Here is a 20,254-nt window from a genome sequence, read left to right on the forward strand (position 1 = left end):
GTCTGAAAACATCAAGGTAAGGTTTTATTCCAGTGAAGAGTGACTGTCTTGTCTCTTCAGGTCAGTCTAAGGTTTTGGAAGCTTTTGCCCAACACGGTTATTTTAGAGGGAGAGGGAATGGAGATAGTTCTGTGGCATACAGTTCTATGTCCTCTTGCAGATGTAATCTCATAGTCTCCGTTTACAGTGTATTTCTGTACATGTGTGCACACCATCAGCCCTTCCATTTCAAATGGAGTCGATGCAGATTCTGCTGCAGCCGCCTGGGGACTCACACCTCGTTTGGGGACCAGCTTTCTGACTTGTGTGGCTGGCACCTACCTCACACCATGTTCTTGCAGAACATGAAACTGAAATGCTGGAAAAGTGGAGAGGTGTTCTGTCCAGGACCATGTTGTGTCTGGGGATTGATAACCATAGCCTCAGGGTAAATCCTGTTGACTTTCTGTCGGAACTCAGGACATCCCTATGGGAGTCTGGAGTTTCCTGGGACTCTTGCCAGGGGGCTCAGAGACCCTGGCACACAGATGGTATAGGGATAAAGTATTCACAGAGTGTAAATGTAGGTTTTAGGATTTTTGGTATAGGGGTTTCTGGTGACAAGATGGAGGGATTTGGGCCTGTCTAGCCTTTCTTCTTCTTCTCTACCTCCATCTTGTCTGGTGATGTTGGCACTTTTAGATTGGTCTAGAGTAGAAACTCACTGTCTAGCGTGGATGATAGGTATTGGAGAATAACTGTAAATATTGTACAGGTAGTTTGTAGTATATAAAGATAACACCACCCTGGGGGAGGAGAGAGTGCCTCTGACTGTCCTGCTGGATGGATCTCTGCTGGACAGGGAGAAAGAATTTTATAGATAAGATGTAATAAATAACCTTGAGACCGAAAAATGAAGAGCCCTGACTCCTTCTTCAAGCACCGGGCTGGGAAAAGAAACTTTTGAACTTTTTCGGGGTCACTCTGACCAGCTAGAGAAGAGAGACCCCAGCAACTGGCAGTCCCTGGGTGGGCTCGAAGAAAAGGTGCCTAAGCGTGTGTGGGGACAGAGACAAACAGCCGGACTCGACAACTTTCATGAGGAGAAGGCCCTAAGACATTTAGGCTTTATCTTTCTGGTTCACACCTAGGAAAATGGATGGAAAATCAAGTAAAATTGTGGTGTTCAAGTCTATCACTATGCGAACTGAAATGCAGATCTATTAGTTCTGAAGAGCTGTATGTGAGAGTTGATTTAAATCCTTTTTTAGGTTTCCCTGCTGCTGCAGATATGCAGCCTGCTGTGTGGTGCCTCATGTCCCTGTTCCCATGGCTGATGTACCACGGGTGCTTGGCTGGGGATGTGATCCATGGCAAGAAACTTTGCTCTGGCCAGGGGAGAGCATGTGGGATCTCAGGAGTATACCTGGACTCTCCAATCCAACTCACACTAAATGCTTTCCCTTATTAAAGGAGGAAGTTGGGTGCCTTCTGTGATTTCTGTGGTATGGATAAGGGGAACAGATAAATTCTCTCCTGGATCTGGAGCCCCGTGGATCTACTGCCATCCCAGCCAGAGGTGCTGGCTGTGTGAGTGGCTGGTGGAGCCCAAGAGCCCAAAGCACTGTCACCCCAGGTGAGTAAATCCCTGCTGGGAATGGAGGGGTGCAGAAGCTCAAGCCTTCATCTCTGCCCCAGAAGTGCTCCACAAGTGCTCGTGCTGTCCAGGGGATTCAGCTGCAGTGCACAGATGTGGCTTTCTTCCTGCATGAGCCTTTACAGGAATGTCCAGCTCTCTTTCACTTAATATCACACTTTTATATATGTGTGGTCATACACAGCTGTGCCTGTGTGACACTATGGCATAGGTATTTGTACAGAATTAATGTATTCCTTGCTATAAGGATTATTCTTTACTGCTCTGGTGTATCACGAGTAAATAAATTTAAATAGGGTAGGAGGCTTTTGAACCAATTGGTCAGTGGAAGTAACTAACTTTATATGAAGTAGAAATAAGCTCAGGGTTGTAATAGAGGAAAAGTGTAGCTGTAACTCTTAGCTGCTGATTTGTATGTAAAATCTCTTACTTTGCTCACTGTACCATATTCCTCCATGTGCCATGCTGCAAATGGGTGCCTTTCTCAGCAGTTCACTTTCTCTGTGGCAAAGTAGTGTCCTGGTAAGAGATGAATGATTATTTGAATTCCTTATTTTTCAGAGGATGGAGTTAGCTGGAAGGGTTTAATTCTGTGTTTAAGCCTGGCAGTGCAGGGTGAGTGTGCTGATAGACCAGAGTTTGACAGCCCTGGTCCTGTGGGCTGGAGCAGGCACTGCCTGCTGGGTTGGGTGCTGGCTGGATTTGCCCATGGAATCCAGCATTTCTGAAGTGACAAGGTCTGTACAGCTGAGAACTTCAGTGTTGCTCTCCTGCCTTTCCAATGGCTTTTCTTGCAGGTCCTGGCCTTGCCTGCTGAGCCTTTTGCAGCCAGAGCTGCATATGGCATGCAGTCCTGGGCAGCACGCTGCAGCAGGAACCTGTTTTATGAACTTGAGCTGGCTAGAAATTGTCTCTGAGCTACTTCTCTAATCAATATTTATAAAGAGAGAAAGGCTCATCTAGAGAAGATGGAACAAATCATTCTTTTTGACAGCTGCAGTAAGTAGAGTTGGATTCTGGCTTGAGTCTAGATTATGAAATAGTGAGTTTGAAAAATTTTGAATTTTCCCAGTCTGTTACTGCTGCACATACAACTGGATAGGTTTTTGGTAATTAATTATTCAAGTTGATTTTCTCTGAGAAGGAAAGAGAACTTAGTTCTCAAGAACTGCTTGCTTTTAATTGATAATCAAGGGCAAACAAATTTAAGTGCTCTAGGTAACAGATTGTGTGAGAGACCACATGAACTACAATGTGGAAATAATTTCATGTAATGTTGATAAATATTTTCTTTAAATGAGAAAAATTTCACTTTATTCCAGCTTTGTTTATGTGGCATAAGAAGGTAACTTGATACAGAATATTTCTTTACCACCAGAAATGATCTTTGGGAAGAGAGGTAAATGTCACATTTTGTGAAGTGCTACTGTTTGCTGTTTGTCCTACATCTGCTACTGATATCATGGTGAAATTAACTGGTTCTCATTCTTTTCATGAGAGGAAACGTTTCTGACCTTGATTTGCAATGTAAGAGCAGCAAGAGTGACCTGAGCAGGAGAGACACAGTTTTGACCTTTAGAACCACATTTGTGAGTGCAGCTTTGAAAGCTGAGCTGAATAAATAACTTCAGATGTGAGAGACAGAAGCGTTCCCTGGGAGGAAAGGGCAGAAGGAGCCTGTTCAAAGCCTGGGTGAGTGTTGGAGATCACTCCAGCAGGAGGGAGAACCTGTGGGCCAGCATCACTGATCTCACTTCCCAGTCTATTTACAAGCAGCCCATATAATTTTTTGCTGTTTGATTTTCTGTATTCCATCAACAGTTTTAAGTGTTAATAAAAGTATAATTTACAAATCTTGGCTGTTGTAATTACTCAGCAGAACAGGAGACTGAAATAAGCCTTCAGAGTGCTTGTGGCTTTTGTGGCAGAATTCAGTCATTAAGGTAGAATCGAGGTCTTTTTCTGGAAAGATGCCACTGGAAATTATTTCTGTAATTTTGATTAAATTTTTAAAACATAATCTTTTAAATTAATTATGTTAATTTTAAGAATATTCTTATGAATGTGATTACATTTTCTCTAAGGGGCTGAATACAGCATCTGTCAGTGCTGTTAGTTTGGGTATATCTGACTTCTTATTTCCTCTCAGACCTCTGCAAGATGTGAAGGGGCTATAACCAGGTGATGGCAAAGAAATTATGAGAATTACTCTGCAAAATTTTATTTCAGAGGAGATGGAGTTTACTTTTGTGGAGATGGCCAAGGTGTCCTGTAGATTTATTTTCTGGTTTTGAGGTTCTTTAAGGAAGAATATTGTGTAAGTTGCAGGAGGGAAAATGAGCTTTTTGGAAGATTGCTGGATTAGTCCTTGCAGCCACTGTCACCATAAAACTCCCATGATAGGACAAACTTTCAGTTCTGATACTTGTACAGCACCACTGATAGTTACACCACAACTCTTGTTCTATCCAGTATCTTTTGTTGCTTTTACTGGGTGATGCAGTAGGAAAACCTCAAAACAGCTGTCTTGACTCAAGGGAAAAAGCACAACTATTAAGTGTCTTACATTACCAGGATAAATTGTATAAAGTTGCATTCAGTCTCTAATTTAGATTAGTCTATAATTTAGGTGATGATGATCATTGGGGTGGGAGGCATGCTAGCAGAAGTGACTCTTCAGCTCCTAGGCTGCGAGATGGGGATTTATCAAGAGCTGGCTCTTCAGCCACGCCCTGGGTGCCCTTTGGTTTCATGAATGGCTCCCTAGCCAAGCTGGGGATGCCATCCCTAATCTTGGTACTGAGCCCTTTTTTAGGAGAATGTTCCTTTTACTAAGTTGTTGGAGTTAAACTTCAATAAAGAGTTGTATTGCCAAGGACTTAGAAATAACAATTTAATACTTCTGTACCTACTGTTCTTTTGAAAAACATTGGTGGAGGAGCATGACCCATTCATTGTGAAAAGTGGCCTGAAGAGGAAGAGAGTCCAAAGAGCTGAATGGCGTGAAGCAGCACTGGCACCAGTGACTGTTCTTTTGCATTTGCCCAAGGTGTTTCGCTTTTAAATATGTTTAGATGGTGTTTGGATTTCAATTACCAGTGTTTGGGTTTCAATTCCAGGGATTTGGGAATTGAAACTCGAATCTGAAGTGATCTGAAGGACTTGCTTTCATTTCTCAAGTGTTTGATTTCAGTGTTAGTTGACACCTGGTATAATTGATCTCATGAGGGAGCGGGGTTGTTATGATAGTCTTCTCTGGGTCCTGGGCATTGTGTGATAAAACTGATACTTTTAAAACCTGGAACAGGCAAGGGCCAAATGAAAATGTGATGGCAGTTGTGGAATATTGGATCTTCATGGAGCCAGGTCTGTTGGGATAGAACTGAACTGCAAGGAGAACTTGCCTAGATGAGGAGGAGACTGCTAGGTGACCCTGCCCTGATTTATTTTACTGATCTAGAGAGGTTCACAGCTCTGTTTCGATTTGGTCAGCTTAAGATACGCATGAGTGGGAGATGGGGTCAAAACCTGAAGTGAAGTTGAATTAGATTTTGTTGCCCCTGTATATACAGAATTGGAAAGGTTATGGACCTTCTGTTTCCCTTCCTAAAGCAGGGATGAGCCCTTCCCTCTGCTCAGAGCTGAAGCCACTTTGTGTTTCAGAAAAAAGTGGTGTCATATCTTACAGTGGCAGGGATTGATGGGGGAGGAGAACAAAGAGGGGTGGAAATAAATCTTGTGTATACAAACCTTGCACTGAATACACTGGCAGTGTACAGCCACTGAAACTGTGACAAATCCTTTCTCACTTCTTGGTCTCTAGGAAAACATGTGGCTTACGTGTTTGTTAATTCTGAATGCAAGAGCTGCATTTCTGAGGGCAAAAATGCTTTATTTGAAATAATCCACCAGTGTTCAGTGAAGACCCTCATTTACCCCCCCCCCCCCAAATGAAAAGTTTGCTAAATTACTAATTGGCAATATTTGTTTCTAATTTGATGGATTTTGAAACAAATCACTCTAAACTGTCTTTCTGAAAGATTTTTTTTGTGTTTGTGTTTTGCTTCAGTACATGACCTTGACTTCTAGGCATTAATGCCTTTGCATGATGAAAGATATAACAGACGTGGAAGATAAATGTTCACTACAAGTTTTATTCTTTATTATATGATGGCAAAAAAAGGCTTTTCATAAGGTTAGCTCTGCCTATAGAGTTTGGTTAATGTTGAGTGTGGGCTCATTAGGAATTCTTTTGAAATGTATCATAAAACTGCATATTAACTATGCTTATTTGCTGTTCCTGCCAGGGTGCTGTGGAAAAATATAATGGATTTATTATAATTCACCTTTACATGTGTGTTAGTTGCTAGACACTGAAACCCCTGTTCACAAATGGCTCCCTGAGCTCTTTGTTAAAGCTCATTTTGCTGGCGCAAATTTCCAACTTTCGTCATTATTTTAATACCTGAGGTGTCTCCCTGTCTTTGGGAAAATTACGGACAAGTTATGTCAGTAATTGGAAAAGGTAGTGTTTAAAAAACCCAGAAATAAAAAGAAATAATAGACATATGAGGAGCCTGGCTGTCTCACAGAGCTGTGCCCAGCTATGCAGCCCTGGCTGTGAGAGGTTCAGTAGTTTTAGGAACTTTTGGCTGCTCAGTTATAGCATAGACAGGTCCAGGTGAGGCCAAACAGGGAGAAACTGCCATGGGGCTCAGTCCGGGGCAATTCCAGCAGTGTGTGGGCTGGTGGATCTCTTGGGGAGCAGTGAAGGGATGAGGCATCCCCCAGCAACAGTTCAGAGACAAACAGAAAAGGAACTCAGACCATTGAATAAAGACTGGTTTTTGAGGTTTAAATTTTCTGAAGAACTCATTATTTAAAAGAGCCTAAAACATTAAATTTGAGATTACTGAGAGTTATCATAAAACAAAATCGCAACTCAATATAACTTGCAGGCACAATAACAGAATCTGAAACATAAATCCAGTGTGACAGCGTGTCCCTAAATCTGCTTTGGAAGGGACGGTTCCCACTCTTTTTCCTAGTTTAAAAAGTTTTAATCAGTCCCAATGCAGGGCATCATGTTTGATTTGTTGAGTTGGGTTTGGATGTTTCCTGCAAACAAATAGTGGAATTCTGGAATTTGTTTTGATTGTCATAACATTTGGGCTGACTTCAGCCGCTGACATTATGAAGTCAGTGTCTTCAAGGCTACTTTTCCTTCTGAAATGACCATGACTGTGAGGACTCTATACCATGAGAATAAAAAAACAATAGAGGTAAAGTTGTGAAATGAAATCCCTGAGTAAAGTGAAATTTCGCTAATTGGTAGAGCTTGTTATCAGTAATATATTTACCATATTTTGAACCGACTGCTAAAGTTGTTATTAATAGCTATTAATAGCTATTTTGTTCTATTATGGAATGGTACATTCTGTTACTGTTTCTCTTTCTGCTAGGGGAGCATGAGACATTAATGAGAAGTGAATGTCTTGCACTTGAATTCTAATTTAGATGTGGAAAGAAACCTAAATGTTCAGTGAGGTTAGAGAGAAAGGGAACACAGTTCACACTTTGAAATGGTGTTCTGGCATTTGCCAAATTAGTTTCAAATACCTTCATAAAGAAAGCTTTTTCTGAAGTGCAGAATTGAGTCTCTTTAAGAGCTATTGGAATCTCAGTTTGGCTGGATTTTATTTTGGTGCTGTTCAGTCAAGTTACACTTTTTTCCAGAACAACATCCCTCAAGTTCATTAGGTGACCTGATAAAGAAGTTTTTTCTGGTGCTGCCTTGTATAATATGGATATTTTTTAATATCCCTTGAGACTGTAGTCAAGTAGAGTACCCTGAGGTAACTGGTGGACAGATGTGTAACCAAAATGAGCATTTGCTTTAGCAGTCAGCAGAAGGAAGGAGGAGTAGTGGGACATGTGCAGTGACTAACAGAGGCTGGCAAGGCTGCAGTGGACAGGCATTTATGGTCTGATCATGTAATTAGTGGGGTTTTATTACTCTGCCAACAGCTGCAATCCAGTTACGCTGCAGCAATCAGACTTGTTCTAATTTCTGAACACCCACAGCTGCAGAGGAAGCCCCGCATTCATTTGGTTGCTGCAGAACACAGGGCAGATTCCTTTCAGAATTCCTGTGGGAGCTCTGTGTGCAGGGTGCAGCTCCTGTTGTATCTGGAGAGAAACATTCTCCTAGAGAGCACCTCTTGGAAGAGATACCAAGGATACAGATACAAACTCTACCTTTTTTATTCCTGTTTTGGTTTGGTTTTGGAGGTTTTTTTTTTCTGTGTGTGTTTGTAGTTGTTGATGTTTTTGGTTTTTTGTCCTCCCCCTCACCCCCAGTTCTTTTTTTTTTGATTGGTGATGAAATACCAACACCAGAGTTGTGAGTTCCTCCTCATAGGGAAGATCCCTGTAGTGATGCTACTTGATGGCTTGCCAATTTTTCTTTTTCTACACTTTCATATAGGTTACATATATATGTTATATGTATTCTGTCATATAGTTATGTAAATATTTTTTTCTCCCCATTTTATCTCATTTTCATGACTGTGGGCATTTGAAGTGTAGTCGCTTGCTGTAGAAATGATTTCAGGTGCTCACAATAGGTTGATTTCTTTTGTGTTTATTAATTTCTGAATGTTGATGTGAAATATGAAATATCCATTCTTTCAGCTGTAAAAAGAACCCAAACCCTGTGTTTTCCATTTTCATGTGATAATTTGTCCTCTAAAAAATTCCTCAAATTCAGTTTCTTAAGATCTGGAATTTAAGTCAATTTGGAGATCCCCATCATAGTTTCTTCTGCAGCTTTCCCTGAACTGTGCATGGGATCTCTGATCTGCACAGGCCAGAGGTAATTCCTGGTGCACAGCACCAGCGAACTCAGGGAACAATAAATGCATCACTACATCTTACTACACTCTTTTGCCACCTTCCAATTTCTCTGGTAGCAGCAGCATTATGAACCCTGCTGGACTGTCATAGTAGGATCAGGACCAGTTTTTTCCTAGAGGCTGTTTACCTTCAAATAGAATCATTTAACAGTGTTTAGTTCATACCAGCACAAGACATCATCACCGTTTTATAATTGTTTTCAAGCACCAATAACCAGTGGTGAACAGGTTATTGGTGCTTGAAAACAATTATAACTATTCGTTAGGTGTGGGCTTTACTTATCTTTGTTTACTCTGTTGTAGAATTAGGAGTAAACATAAATGAAGTGCATTATTTCAGAATCAATACTACTGTGGACTAGGCATGAAACATGAATAGTATCTGGCTGCCAGGTGTTGGATGGAGGACTGCAGCATCAGATGCAGGAACAAACAACAGGAATTCCTTGTGTGTGCTCTGTGTGTGTCTATAATTCTAAAAAGTGTTTTAGATGAAACCTGAAGCTAGAGTTTTAACAAATTAGGTTAACTATGAGATTTGCTGTCCATTTTCACAGCTGCAAACTTGTCATGTGCAAATTCAGGTTAGATTGTTGAATTCCTTCTGTGGGAAATACCATTTCTGAATCAGCCCATTAATTGTTCTGAAAAGCTTTTTGTTCTCCTGAAAAATAGGATATTTTGTAATGAAATCTGAGATGGGACAGACTCGTAGTAGTAGATGAGAGGATCCTCTACACTAAAAAAATTGGTACTTGGTGCTTTTTTCTTACATTAAATATCAGTGAAGTTGGAATCAGATCCTTTGATAAAGCAATTGGTTTTAAAGCAGGGATAAAACACGAATGATGTGGACAGGTGACACAAAAAATGAAGAATTCTCATTTATGAGGACAGAAAAGTAAAGGTGCAGTTTTGAAATTGTTGTGTAAGAGAGCAATAATTTGTGTGTTATCGGTAATGTCACATTTCATTGCATTGTGGAATTCATAAGAAAGGTTGCTTTGGAAAAATTATAAAATATGTTTGCAGAGTTGTAAAAGAACTAAATAGCAGTGCACAGACTGATGAAGTTTTCAGAGCATGAGCAGTCTTGTATACACAAAACATAGCAATTAACACTTCCTAGATTTTTTTTTAAAGCAAAAAAGCTGGGAGAATGTGTTAAGAAAAAATTACATTGCACATTCCCTAACCCTATCTAAATAATGGGATGTGCTTGCTAATTAATGGTATTTTGAATTGTGAACACAAGTAGGTTTGCAAAAATCTCAACCTTGTGTAATGTATTACTGGATTTGCATAGTGATTCTAATGAATGGTTAATTAACAATTGAGACTGAGTCATCCTATCATGAGGCCTCCTCCTTACTGTTGAAATGTATCAAGTAATAAAGATATTTTATAGACACTTTTAGCCCTCTTAGAGCATGAATCTCTTGGTAAGCCAAGGTGGTTCCTGAGGAGCAGGGACGGGAACGTGCCGTGAGGAGCTGGGACGGGAACGTGCCGTGAGGAGCAAGGATGGGAACGTGCCGTGAGGAGCTGGGACGAGAACGTGCCGTGAGGAGCAGGGACGGGAACGTGCCGTGAGGAGCAGGGACGGGAACGTGCCGTGAGGAGCTGGGACCGGAACGTGCCGTGAGGAGCTGGGACCGGAACGTGCCGTGAGGAGCTGGGAACGGAACGTGCCGTGAGGAGCTGGGAACGGAACGTGCCGTGAGGAGCTGGGAACGGAACGTGCCGTGAGGAGCAGGGACGGGAACGTGCCGTGAGGAGCTGGGAACGGAACGTGCCGTGAGGAGCTGGGACGGGAACGTGCCGTGAGGAGCTGGGAACGGAACGTGCCGTGAGGAGCAGGGAAGGGAACGTGCCGTGAGGAGCAGGGACCGGAACGTGCCGTGAGGAGCTGGGAAGGGAACGTGCCGTGAGGAGCAGGGACCGGAACGTGCCGTGAGGAGCAGGGACGGGAACGTGCCGTGAGGAGCAGGGACCGGAACGTGCCGTGAGGAGCAGGGACGGGAACGTGCCGTGAGGAGCTGGGAACGGAACGTGCCGTGAGGAGCTGGGAACGGAACGTGCCGTGAGGAGCTGGGACCGGAACGTGCCGTGAGGAGCTGGGAATGGAACGTGCCATGAGGAGCAGGGACGGGAACGTGCCGTGAGGAGCTGGGACCGGAACGTGCCGTGAGGAGCTGGGACGAGAACGTGCCGTGAGGAGCTGGGACCGGAACGTGCCGTGAGGAGCTGGGACGGGAACGTGCCGTGAGGAACTGGAACAGAACATGCCGTGAGGAGCAGCAGGTGCTGCTCTGATCCAGGACCTTCTCTCCTGTACCATGTTTGGGTACAGGGCACTGACCTGTACCTGAACCTGACCCCAAACAAGCAGAAATAACAAACTCTTCTGTTTCCTTAGCCAGATTTGGACCTACCTTCATTCAGTACTGTTGCAGGTTCTGTGTCGGGGAGGTAAAACTCATATTCTGTTGTTCATTGTCTCCAGAAGGGGAAATCTTGCATGGTTTGGGATTTCCTCAGGTGACCAACAGTGGCAGAAATTGAATAGCAGTCGTTAAATAAAAAGAGGCTTTATATTCCATGTCCTTAGAGAGCTTAGTCATTGAGCTGGCTTTGGTTGGAACAACACAATTAGATTCCTCTTGGCTTGTCCTTGCAAATTTATCACTGTCTTTACCGCATTTGCAATATTCTCCTACTAAAGTCCCTGAACATACACATTAAAAGAAGCTTTTCACACAGAATGAGAAATGTTAGCTTGGATTTTCAGAGAAAATATGCCAGCAAAGCCTTTTTTTCCCCTTAATGTGCTCTAAGTTAGTCTTATTTCTGCCTAATTAGCTATATTAATATTAAAGACTACAAGCTGGTGTTCCCTTAATTCAGGGATCTTAACTTTAATACTTACCTGGGATGCAGAGAAAATGTACATTATAATGTTCTGTCAATGCAAAGCAAAAGACCCAAAGTCCTGTATTTATCTCAGTCTTAGTAAGGCTTAAGAAAACAAGTTATCCAAGTTGTAAACCAGCTGAGAAATAAACATCTGAATCTAGATCTGGTTTTGTGGAAAGGGAAATGAACAGGTGACAGGGAAAAATTACTTCAGATAGGTTTATCTTGTTTTTCTTTTGGCTCTTTGACATTTCTTGTAGGCAGAACATGAGCTGTACAAGTCAGCCCCCTTCCCAGGCTGGTAAGACGTGAGGAAGAGCTGCTGTGGTTCAGGGAAATGCTGTTTCTTGCAGCTGCAGTGGGGATTTGGAGATGCTGTTTCCTGCAGCAGCAGCAGTGGGGATTTGGAGATGCTGTTTCCTGCAGCAGCCTCTGGCTCTGTGCCCCTGCTCTGTGCTGCCCTGGGGCTCTGTGCTGTCCCTTTTGTTGCTGCAGCTCCTGCAGGATGTGGGCAGTGTCTGTGAGCTCTGGGGCAGCTCCAAACCCAGCAGGATAATTGCCCAAACAAGGACCTGAACCCTATATCCACCTTTGCAGCTGAGGTGAGCTCTCAGTGCTTGCACTGTGTGTGGAAGCTGGTTTGGGTGTTTCATGGCCAGGACTGTGACGTGCTGGCAGTCTCTCCTTTGCTGCTGCCATTCTCCCTGGATCCGTTCCCTGTCTGCAGCTCCGTGGTGGCTCCTGAGATGCTGCAGGGCGGCTCAGGCAGCACTGGGTGCCTGCTCTGGAGCTGCTCCACCAAGCTGCAAGTGCGTGTTCTGAAGTGAGGTTGAGAATCTCCAGCTGAGCTGCAATCCTGGCAGTGACAGCAACTGCAGACAAATGCTGAGCTCTCCCCTGGCTGTGCTGCTTATGCACTACTTGCAGTTATTATTCGAGGGCATGTTTTCATACCTTGTTTCTGTAAGGTCTGTCTGAATAACTAAGATACAGCATATGGGGGGGTTTATATTGCAGAATACCTTCCAAGGTACCATATAGCAATTATTTTTTTTAACTCTCTCTTCTTAAATCAGAAAAATAAAAAGTAATGCAAAGTATTATGTAGAGGGCTCATAAAGGACATACAGCTATTGAGTATTTAATAAATATTTTGGAAGATTAATGCTTCATTTACAGTTCTCAACTAAAATTTATTTTATTCCCTGGATGAAGAAGGAAAGGGCTGCACATCTTTGATGCAGATTGGACAAAAAAAAAATCTGGATAAGAAAAGCAAGGTCATTGAAAGCCCTTTCTCTGAATTTATAATAGCTGATGGCTTGTGTTTTGCACAAATTGTCTGTCATGTTAGGACAAGAGGAAAGGGCTCCAGGCTGAGCCAGGGCAGCTTTAGACTGGCTGTTAGGTATCGTACAGGAGCCACCCCCATCTGGGGAATAACATGCAGTGACTCCAGTGATTTGAGAAGGCTGAAGAAATGCTTTATTAAGCTATACTATATTACACTACTATTATATCATACTAAACTAAACTCTACCACAAAAAAAGCCATGACTCTTTCCGACAGTCACGACAGCTTTGACCCAAATGGTCAGTCAGTCCAAACAACTATCTTCTTCAGTAAACAATCCCCAAAACACATTCCACACGTGCCAAACAACAGGAGCAGCAAGTAGAGATAAGAATTGTTTTCTTCTCTCTCTGAGTTTTCTAACTGCCTTCCCCAGTAAAAATCCTGGGAGAGAGAATGATGTCTCTCTGTTCAGAGAATGTGAATACCACAGTTAGGGACAATTCCCTCACTGGAGGGGAGGCTGTGTCCAGCCCTGGCACAGCTGCCCAGGGCAGTGGTGAGTCCCCAGCCCTGGAGGGATTTAAAAGCCATCTGCGTGTGGCACTTGGGGACGTGGGGCAGGGGGGTTGGCAGAGCTGGGGCAACAGCTGGACTCAGTGATCTTTTTTCCAACTGAACCAATTGTCTGAACCTTGCTGTCTTCTCACTCACAGAAGGAAATCATTACTCTATTTGAGAGGTCACTCCTGCATTTTCCAGGCTGCTGCAGTTTTTCCTGTTCCCTGTCTCCCTCTCAACATCTTTGAAATGGCCACTCACCTGAGGTACACAAATTAAATAGTAAAGAGTGAATAGAGAGATGTTACGGGTTTCTTTTTTTTTCCTACAGCTCATGGGGAAGATAGAAATGAATAGGTATGTTGCTCAGTTACTTGAATTTCTTCCCACGAATCCCCTTAACTTTATTATTTTATTATTATTATGACAGTTTTATGTAGAAGGTTGTTTCATTCTCTCACAGGAAGCACTCTGTCAGCTGCCAATGTCTTCAAGGTCATGTCAGGTATTTCTGGTATCTTTTCCTGGCTTACACTGTGCATCTGCCAACCTTTTCCCAGACACTACTCTAAAATGCATTCTTTATTTTTTTTACCTATTTTTTTCTATAATTTGCAATACATAGCATATGAAATTAAAATGCCAAGTTTTGAAACACGCTTAATTAAGTACTGGCAGAAAAGTGGACCAAAATTTGAGGTTTTGGCAAATAACCACTTTCCTGAGCATGCCAGGTTTCATGGAACTTGAATGCCCACTCAGGTTGCTGATGTTTGCTCTGAAATAGTGCTTAGTTTTTTTCCCATTGCTTTAAACTTGTTTCTGCAATGAAATCTCACACACAGATCTGTGCAACTGTATTTGCCTCTATTAAAACTTTTAACCATAGGGAAGTGCAATTCAGTGTGTACTTCTTGTTTTTTACAACTCCTGAGAGTTGTGCCTGTGTCTGGGTCATAGCTGGATTAAACACTTCCTGTCTGCAGCCCCAAATGGGTGAGTTATTTGTTAATGCAAACCACAGAAGCTAAATGAGATCTGAATGACCCAAGGACCAGAGCCTGCAGTTGTCTTGTGGCTGGTGAGAGGAAACATCATTTGAGCTGTAACTACAGCAGAATCTCTCCAACCCAGGATAGTCCACAGGCAGTATGTACACCCTTCTTCCACTAAAGAAGAATTGATGCATTTTTTCCTTATGTGGAAGTGATTTTATCCATTTGAGATACTTATGTCCAGGTCAGTATTATTTATTCTGTGCAAATATTATCTTTTACTCTGTGAAACTTTTTCTAAACATCTGTTTCTAAGCCTCTCTTTAAGCTTGATGGATAATCCCTTAGCATTGTTTTACTGTTTTTTCTCCTTCAGGAAGTAAACCAACATCATTTTATCTATTATTTATTCCAGCTGAAATGTCCGGTGTTCTTTTGATTATTGACTGAACATTTGCCAATCTTTTTATTGTGTTTTAGTAAGGATAGTGATTAGAATGGAGGAGCAGCCATGTCTCAGCTGGCTTTCCAACTCCCATGAAAAAAGCTTCAAAAACACCTCGGTGGGTCTGTGGTGGAAGTGTTTTTGTCCAGACACACAGCCAGGACAAAGCTGTCCCCTTGTGCCTCTGCTGTAGGGATGGCACATCTTTTCTGAGAGCTGCAGCTTCTGGAGGGCACAGGTGGAGCTGGGAGGGTTTTAAAGAGTGGAGAGAATTCAGTAAGAACATTGGGGAAGGTTATGTGCCTTTGCTTTCCCCCCAGCCAGGTCTAGGATTTTTCAGAGTTTAGTTTTTGCTGTGCCACTACTCAGATCAGTGGTTGTTAACTCCAGTGGAAATAAAGTTGGGGTAATGTTTGGCTCTGCTGAAAGAGTCCTGTGCTCCTTGGGAATGCCTGGCATGCTGAATGGGAATGAATCACAGTGCTCTGAGGGCTGGACAGAATTTTTTCCTGGGCTGCATGAGAGCTTTATGCTAATTCTATGTTCTGGAGCATGATTTCATCTCCCAGGAAACACTACTTTCCATTTTTCTCTTTTGTTCTTTCTCATAATGTTTGTGCTTTAGATATTTTAAGTGATCTAGCTGCAAAATTACAAGATTTTAACTTCTGCTTTCTGTTGAAATTGTTCAAGCTTTCCTTCGGGTGACTTTCTTTAACTGGTTGCCCATACATTGTCTTCTCAAGATAGATTATTTTAATTTTTCTGTCTCATGCCTTTTCTTTTAAAATCAGAGAATTCTACAGGGTATATGATCTCTCTTGCCATCTGTGTGTAAACAAAGCACTTAATAGTTAATGTTAGCTTTATTAAATTGAAAGTAGTTAAGGTTCTGTCCTAGGGTGACTGTTATCCCCATTTGTGTATGTGTAATTTATGCTGGATATTATGTTCTGTGCCTTTAAGACTGGCAGAGTGAAGGTTTTGTTTTGGGCCTCTTATCAGCCACTCGGCGGACATACAGATAGCACCAGTACACAGTGCTGCTTTTTTGCTTTTTGCCCTGCTTTTTGCCTTTGCTCTGGCTTCTGCTTCACTTCTGCTTTGCTTGCTCTTGCTTTTTTCCCCTCTTCTCATTAGTTAATTTAGCTAAACAGTCCAAATTCCTTTCTGGACTGTTTCCCCTCCCCTGTGTGGACCGAACCTCCAATTTGGAATCACCAAGCAGCTGCCCCAGCGCCGGAGGGACTGATAACAGCGACCACCCCCAGGAGAGACTTTCTGAATTTGTCATCTTTCTCAGAGCAGTGGAAGAGTGGTGTCATCCGGTATTGTTCATTGTGTGTGCTGGGGGGTGCTGTGCCTGTCAAATAAACAGGTTCTTTCTACTTCTCTCCCAGGAATCCTTCCCGAACCAGTTGGGGGAGGGGCCGTGTAGGTTTGTTTTTGGAGAAGCCCTTTTTGGGGATTCTCTCCCAAATTTGCCCTAAACCACGACAGGTTCCTATCCTAGGGTTTGAATAGAGCTTTTTTTTTACTGAGAAGTGTTCTTCCAGGAATTCCAAAATATGCTTTAATGAACAAATGGTCTGTCAATAGAGATGTTTTGGTAGCCCAAGTGAGAGCAGAGTGCAGTGTGGCAGCGTTTGCTCTCAGCACTGGCTCTGTGAGCAGAGATCAGAGGAGCCCCTTGGGTGGGGATTTCCCCTCAACCACTGCATGTCCTGAGCACTGTTCCAGTCAAATCTGAGATGCTTTCATTCCAAATTTGAATTCTTACTCATTTCTATGATCTAGAAGAGGCTTTAAAATAACTTCATCTGTTTTGTTTATAAGCATGTGCAAGAGGCATTTTCCTTGCTGTGTTTTCATTGTAAACAGAAGTGCCTCTTTGAATTTGAAGTTTTGTGTGGAGGGGATAGTGGAGGGGCAAGTATTCAATATGGATTTCTCTTTTTTTGTTATACTTGAAGAAAAAAGAATGCTGTAAACAAGCCCTAACCATGTAATTTAATGCTTTTTGCAAAGAATAATAGAATGCTGCGTTCCTAATTGCATTGAAGCCTTGTATTTACACTTTTATCACCTTACTGTAAATGCATTACCTCCTTTGGTATGCATATTATCCTTGTATTATATTTAAAATTTTACTAACCAAGGGCTCTGTAGTTGTTATAGTGTGAAGAGCAATTCCTACATGGTGCTCTGTATTAAGAACCTGTTTTTAATATCAGTGATAGTTCTGAACATAAAGCAGTGTTTCTTCTATGACATAATTAGTCTTTTGTATCAATGTTTGCCTCTCTGGCCTCCTGACCGTCTGGTGTTTTACTGAATTTCCATACTGACCTTCAATCATTATTCATCTTTAAAAGAATGGATTAAAAAAAATGGGTGTAGTGACTTCCAGCCCTTCAATATCAGTTGCCTTGTCCTAAACACTCCCCAGCCTGGTCTGCTCCCAGCCATCATGGGTGTCTTTAAACAGGGAGATAAACATCCTGCACAAGCCTCTTAAAGCCTAATTAATCTATTAACTTTGTCAGCTAGACTGAGATTACTGTGCTCTCTAGGCAGCTTCAGTCTTTCTTAAATTATTCTAAGATTTCTGTTGTTTCATCTGCTGCACTTGACACTTACATTTTTATATTTCCATCTTTATTTAACAGTCTGATGGTTCTGTATTAAGTTCTTAGGGGGTTCCTTACATTATCTCCATTCCTATTTCCCTGTGCCATGGGCTGTAGAACTTATGGATCTTGCTTTTGTTTTAGCTGCTTGAGTCTTATCTGCACACTTAGGATAAAAAGTTGAGCACTCATTTGCATTTTTCTGCTCTTTAGTTTTCTTCTGTGCCTGCTCTTTCCTCTTTTTAAGCTCTATCCCACTATTGTACTCTGAGGCTTGGAGCAGCTATCAATTTTTGAAGCCTTTTGAAAGTTTTCACATTCATTTTGGAGAAAGAAAGGATATAATTTCCTCTTCGAGTGTTTAAATGCCTTCCTGCTCACTCTGAGGAGTTGAGGTGAGTTTCTATGACCAGGCCTTAGGATCTGCCAGAAGGACTCCAGTTCCATGGGGGACAGTTGTTAGAGAAGTGTTGGATTTTGCAGCCTCCCTCTCAGGCATTAAACTTGTCCAGGCAGTTAAAGGAGCTCACCATGGTCATGAGTATTCAGCTTCAATTCCTCTGTCCTTAAATTCAGTTTCAGTTCTCAGCTGCCCCACTATATCTAAGAGATCTACTCCAAAATACATCTTTTTTCTTTACTCAGGGGTATTGGGCCTCTGTCCTAGCTGCCTGGGAAAAATGTCCTATTTTCTCAGTTAAAAAAGGCATCTAAATATCCCTTCATTAGAAAAACTCAGCTCTCTCTCTTCTCTCAGAGAGGGGGTGAGGAAATGGAACTTAAAAGCATCTTCTCCAGTCTGACACCACCATTAATATAAAACCACTGAGGGTTAAAGAATGATGCCTCTTTGGAGGCCTATTTCAAAATTGATTTCATGAGCCTGCATCGATTCCAAAATAAAGTTTCTTCATGTGGAAATAAAAAGGCATAAATATGTATTTTTCCTTAAAATGTCATTATGAAATCCATTGTAACTTTTAGTGCTCAAAAATCCTACTTTTAATTGCATTTGTGAAAGTCCAACAGAGTAAACAAAAATTTAATTTACTTGTGCAATAGGAACATGATTAATGTGTATTATGATGGTACCTGGGGCAGAACAAAACCTAATTTTTTTCCCCTCAAATTAAATTGATTCTTGATCAAGAGGATCTGAAAAAATACAAATAAACTGTTTCATCACTGAAAGGAGAAAGCTGTGAAGGATTCTGTTGGATAAAATGATGTGATGTTAAGTCATTTTTGAGACTGTAGCTATCCTTACAGCATTGCTGGATAAGGAATTTGTACATCGTGGCTGATGGCTACTGATTTCTGTTAATTTCTAGCAAAAGACTTCTTCTGGTTTTGTATATGTTCCTTTTTATAAATAAGTAGGTGCAGTTCTTTCAAAAGCTTTGGTAATTTGGGGATATGAAAATATCAGAAGGGCTTCCATAAAGTATTTTCTTTACCCATGGACAAATTTTCCTTCTCTTTTGCTAGAAGTTGACAAGATTGAGTAAGCAAATGCGTTGGATTGTTTTGTACAACTATAAAAAGCATATTCTTCCTTTTCATAAGGTATCTACAGAAATTAGATTTGAAATGATAAAAGGATTTATTAGCCCAGACTAGGATTTAGGAAGCAGTAATGCTCTTTAAAGATTAAGGTTTGGGATTTTTTTTTCTTTATAATTCTGCCTTTATCCAGTCAGGGATCTCATTCTCAATACTGCCAAAAAGGCATTTGACATGTAAAGGCATTGTGTGCTTAGCACAAAATATGAATTAATTGAAGGTAATCCTGATTTTGTAAATGAGGATTATGATAATTTCCTGTTTATAAAAATAGTTGTTCCCTGAGTTTGGTTCATTTGAGTTTCAGTTCATGAAAAGTTCATCTGGTGCATAAGAGCAGCATTAGTGGATGCTTTATTTTGCTGTGGTAACTGGGGCTTGCAGTGGGGAGCCCAGAGGGCTGTGCTGGGGAGAGCAGGGTGCATCCAGAGCAGTGGGAATTGTCAGATATGCCATGTAGTTGGTTTGCCAGGAACTCAGAATCTCTCTGGGGTGGTTGGGTGTGAAGCTGGGTCTGTGATTTGGTGCAAAGATAGAAGGTAAAGATGGGAGCAAGCTGTGCAGTGTGGCTGTGCAAGGAAAACTGGGAGCTGCCTGGGGGGCAGTAAGTGAGGAAATGCTTTTCTCTTCAAACTGGAAATGTTTCACTTTTGTTTCTTTTGCACTTTTGTTTCTTTTTCTGCTCATTTCCTTGTTGGAACAGAGCCTTTGTATGTCACTGTGATGGTTCCTCCAGTGCTCTGTCCATCCCCTTTGGGTGCAGGGCTGTGCTTTGCCCTCTGCAGTATGGGCACTCTGAGCACAGATCATTCATGGATCTTTGGCCTTTCTGTAGGCTGCCCTTGGAAACTGTGCTGGGACTTGTCCACTGCCAGGCTCTGAAGAAGATAAGGGGGTGACAGAGCTGATAGGAAAGGACCTTGAAGGAGGTATGCTTTTGTATCCTTGTCATCTCTTGCTCCAGGACTGTCAGGTCCTTCAGTTTGCTAAAATCAAGCACAAATATCTATAGAAGAAAAGGGCAGGACCTCTTTTGAGAATACCAGTTTTTCTTAAGGAGGAGGATGTAGGGTGGTTGGGAAAAAGGAGAGATTCAGGCTATGTCAGGGGGAAAGTTTTTGTGTTTCTGGGAGAGAGGAGACTGATAGATGTGTAATTGGAAGGACTGGAAGTGAGTCAGCAGTGAGAAGCCAGCAGGAGAAAGGCTCTTTGTAGGCAGAGAAATGTGTAAAGAAAAAGTATTAGTGGAAGAGATGGACCTCTTCCTTACAGAGTGGGGAGACTAAAGAATGAAGGACAC

The 20,254-nt window shown here is 42.0% G+C and overlaps 1 protein-coding gene across 2 annotated transcripts in view; it reads left to right on the top strand.

Annotated features, from left to right (window-relative positions):
• CLSTN2 (calsyntenin 2) overlaps nucleotides 1–20,254 on the top strand; it is a 348,080-nt gene that overhangs the window by 29,551 nt on the left and 298,275 nt on the right. The gene's annotated exons all lie outside the window — the stretch shown is intronic.

This window comes from Serinus canaria, chromosome 9 (assembly GCF_022539315.1).
Source record: "Serinus canaria isolate serCan28SL12 chromosome 9, serCan2020, whole genome shotgun sequence".
Taxonomy (NCBI): domain Eukaryota; kingdom Metazoa; phylum Chordata; class Aves; order Passeriformes; family Fringillidae; genus Serinus; species Serinus canaria.